We start from the raw sequence: 4,438 nt of genomic DNA, 5'->3' as shown, positions 1-4,438 counted from the left end.
ACACACAGTCCATACGTGCGAGTATGGGCTCACCAGCTAGTTCGCACACCGCTGGGCCACTGTCCTTATCCGGTGGGCATACTCTGGGAGCCCCTTATGTCGGGACCCGTTAAAACTAGAACCGTCACGACAGCGCTATGCAAAGCATAACAATCGCTATCCTGCCATTGGATGTACGCGTCCGTACCCTCGTGATGGGATGGGGGTATCCCCCCTGATGCATGAACACACATAATGCATGAGGTCCCCCCTACTTCTACATTTATCGTTAATGATCATAACCCCTTGTCACCTTCCATGCTTCATGTCATTCTCATTTTTCAATTCACATTTCATACATATTCCTATCGGGGTTATGATTCCAGACAGTTTACCGTGTTTCATGTCATACAATTCATGTTGTTTACAATCACATAATCCATACAATCATGTCATAATCATTCAAGAGCCACATATCGTCACATGCATAACATATCACATCAAACTAAGCAGCATACATAGCATACATTCACGTTTACAAGATTTCGTACTTAAGCACATTAAACTAGCATACAATTTAATGCCACATGCAAATCCACGGGCACGTGCCAACATACAGCAAATAACGCGTAACCTACGATGGGTGAGCCACTTACTTGGTAGGCCTTAACCGAAGTACTCCCTAGAATATAACGTAAGCTCCTAGCTCCTCGTGAACGTTCTACGCTTCCGTTGGTGGTTGGTTCCTCATGGTTCATTCGTCACTTTCGTTAGTATTTCACAAATACAATAAATTCCCAACTGGAATTTGTGAATTACGATCTTAAAATGTTCGATTTTACCTTAAACAAGATCGAAATCAGGTCCGGGAGGGACGAAACGGTGTCAATCAGGCTGGAAATAGGCTTTCCAAGCCGAATAAGCCGCTGGAGTCGAGAAGCCGCCGCCGAGCCGATTAAGCCGCCGGAGCCGAGAGGAGTCGCGCTGCAGACATGCACGTGGCACAATTAGAGAGTGATGCGTGTGCAGGGGTCTCAGGTCGAGGCGCGGGTTATCGGAAAGCTCGCGGGTCTCGGGTCGTACGCGGGTGACGGGCCTAGCACGGTGATGGGCTGGTTCGCAGGTGACGGGCCGTGCGCGGTGATGGGAAAGCAATGCAGGCGGGCTGGCTTATGTGGTTTGGGCTGGAGTGTTTGGCCCGTGGGAATTGTCAGGTTCTGGGCAGACCGAAGGGAATTGGGTTCGGTTCGGGTTGTGGATCCGGCCCTCGGGTCGGATTCGTCCTCTTTGCCCGACTGCCTGCACGATTTTTCGACAATCTTTCTCTCTCCTCGACAACGTCATCTTGATGTATTTTTTCCCTCTTTTTCCTCGGTTCCCGAGATTCTTCTTCACCCTAACCCCATTTTTTGGTACAAATTTTGTTTGTAAGGATCTCACACTCCCGGATCTGGAGAAGTTCGGAAGTCCGACGTTCCATCTTCCTTATCGATGGTGTTCAGCGTAAGGGATTCGTCTAAAACCTACTCCTGATGTGTGTAAAGGGTTGTGGGATTACTTTTATGGTGTAAAATGGAGGTTTTGACGTCGATTCGTATGGTTCGGCTTCGCCGGAGTTCCGTCGGGTTTTCTGTTCCTTCTCGTTTTTCACTGTTTTCATTACTTTGCAGGTCATTTCAGGGTGGCTGAAGGTCGGGGATGAGATCTGTGGCATCCCAGCCCTCGGCCGCCCTTTGTGGGTCGTGTGCGAGCGAAAACTCCGGTGTTCGCCGAAGTTTTCGGCTCGCCTGACGACCCTCACCCTTTTTTTTTCTGGTTCCGTTACATATGAAGTGTTTACGTTATGACTAGTTTATGATATTATACACTGTGATGCAATATGTCATGGTATGATGTGTATATGATGAAATGTTATGTTAAAGCATAGAACGTTATGTTAGCTCTCTTAAATTGTGTGTATACAACATGATATGAATGACATGAAATTACGATAAATGGTATGAAGTATAACCCCACTAGAATTATGTATGATTTGAGAACTGAAGAATGAGAAACGATATGACATGAATGATGAATGATATCTGAAACGATATGAAAAATGATATGATATGTACATAATGCTAGTGAGGTTGAATTAAAGGATAATGAAAATGGAAAAGTTTTGGGACCTCATGCATTATGTGTGCTCATGCATTTGGGGGGATACCCCTATCCCATCACGAGGGTACGGACGCGTACATCCAATGGCAGGACAACGATCGTTATGCTTTGCATAGCGCTGCCGTGATGGTTACTAGTTCTAGCAGGTGTCCGGCCTAAGGTGCTCCCAGAGTATGCCCACCGGATAAGGAAGGTGGCCTAGTGGTGTGCGAACTAGCTGGTGAGCCCATACTCGCACGTTTGGGCTGTGTGTAGAGTATATGGTACACGTCCAAAATTACCCCTTAGGATAGCACCGTAGGAAAAACGGAATGAAAGATAGGTCCCATCATCTCATTGCATGTGATTGTTGCATTTAATCCTAATAGTGGGGTCACTTAGTATTTCTTTAAATACTCAAGCCATGTGCTACTACATTTTTCAGGTTGAGGCAAGACATTACTGTACGGCTGACGACGACATCGCAACTTGAGACCATGACACATGCATAGGATAGTGGAATTTGTTTAATTAGACTTAGGCTAGAATATGATGTTTTAAACTTAAACGCTTATTTATTTTATTTCGGGTCTTTTGTTGTGTCATTTAAAAGATGTTTTCGAAACACGTAAGTCTATGGTTGTATTTTAAGATAAAGGTTATGTTTTATGGAATTTAAATGAAGTATTCCGCATTCAATGTTTATGGTATGCATACAGTAGCGTGAAGATGAGCTCGAGGGCTAGTAAGCTCTGGAAAAGGGAGAGGGAGAGAATTTTTTAGTTCAAGCTTTTAGGGTAAGTTTTTGGTCGGTTTTTAAAAATTAAAAAAATCCCTCTCTATACTCAATGACGCTGCGTGAAGACCAATTCCTTTAGCTTCGTAGAGACTAATTGAATTTTTCATAAAGGAATCAAGAGCTGAGGAGGTCTGGATTAGCCTGACCAAGATGATGATTTTTCTTGTTTTTGGAACCCATAAACCGGAAAACTTTGACCCCAAAATTGAAGCTCCATAGTGTGATTCATCCACGAGCCTTTATACCAATAGATTTGTGGGAAGAAAATGAAGAACATTGTTGAAGACGACGAAGGGAGATAAGCTCTCTAACCCCCTGATCGGAGAAGGAAAGAGGAAACGGATTCTAGGTTCACAATAGGTGAGTGATCATCCTTCTTCCCCGAGTGATATCTTTCTGTACAGCTTACCGAATTGGCCGAAACATATTTCCACACCTTTGTGTATGCTAGGGCTCATCAAGTGGGCGTGCCGGAGTGGTTATCGGGCATGACTAGAAATCATGTGGGCTTTGCCCGCGCACGTTCGAATCCTGCCGCTCACGACTTTTATTTTTCTTGCTGGGGTTGAGGACTGGACGTATAGAGTAAAATTTAATTTTAAAACGTGCCGTATAGAAAAAAATTTCTTGATAAAAGTAGCACTAAAGTTGTTAGAATGTGATAAAAAGCCACGAAAACAAAAAATTTGAAAAAGTAGCACTAAAGTCCAAGGATTTCACCCTTGAATTTTTCATTCCAAATTGGTGGGGATCCAACCGTCCATGTCATCCAAAATTGAACCTAGGTCCATATGAGACTGCCACGATCTCATCCGACGGTTGAGCTGGGCAAAAATCGTATCTTTCACCTCGATGCTTCAGGTAAGGATGCGTGCAGCTTCTGGAGAAATCAAAGGCAGTGGAGTGGCGGGTTATAAAGAGGTTAGGGCAATCATTCTGGGCCTTTAATTCGAGAGAAGAGTCCCGAAATCTCAAGAAACAAGCAAGAACAATTCGAGTTTTTAACTCACTGTTGTTTGGAAAATTGGGGAGCTACACTCAACCGATTTCCCTCAAACCAATTCCTACACGTTCAACATAAAGTTACCCACACTTTTGTAGTAGGGATCGAGCGCAGGAAATGCACGGAACAGATTTCCCCAATCGAGTTCTTGAATGTGGTTTTGGAGAAACTTTGAAAATATAATTCGAGCACTATAGATAAATTTTTCCCGTAAGCTCGTGTCCATTGAGTTTCTAGGAACCTAAGGAGTAAGCGTGAAGAAGAGCTCGAGGGCTAGTAAGCTCTTGAAAAGGGAGAGGGAGAGATTGTTTTTAGTTCAAGCTTTTAAGGTAAGTTTTTTGTTGGTTTTTAAAAATTAAAAAAATCCCTCTCTATACTCAATGACGGTGCATGAAGACCAATTCCTTTAGCTTCGTAGAGACTAATTGAATTTTTCATAAAGAAATCAAGAGCTGAGGAGGTCTGGATTAGCCTGACCAAGAGGATGATTTTTCTTGTTTTTGGAACCCATAAACCGG

General features: G+C 43.6%; 1 non-coding gene across 1 annotated transcript; it reads left to right on the top strand.

The window, feature by feature from the left end:
* The first annotated feature begins 3,378 nt into the window (after positions 1 to 3,378).
* On the top strand, positions 3,379 to 3,460 carry TRNAS-AGA. The gene has a single exon. It is a non-coding gene; the product is annotated as a tRNA-Ser (tRNA).
* The last annotated feature ends 978 nt before the right edge of the window (positions 3,461 to 4,438 follow it).

This window comes from Cucurbita moschata, unplaced genomic scaffold (assembly GCF_002738365.1).
Source record: "Cucurbita moschata cultivar Rifu unplaced genomic scaffold, Cmos_1.0 Cmo_Scf00014, whole genome shotgun sequence".
Lineage (NCBI taxonomy): Eukaryota > Viridiplantae > Streptophyta > Magnoliopsida > Cucurbitales > Cucurbitaceae > Cucurbita > Cucurbita moschata.
Note: the sequence above shows the minus strand (reverse complement) of the source record. Positions and strands in the feature narration are given on the sequence as shown.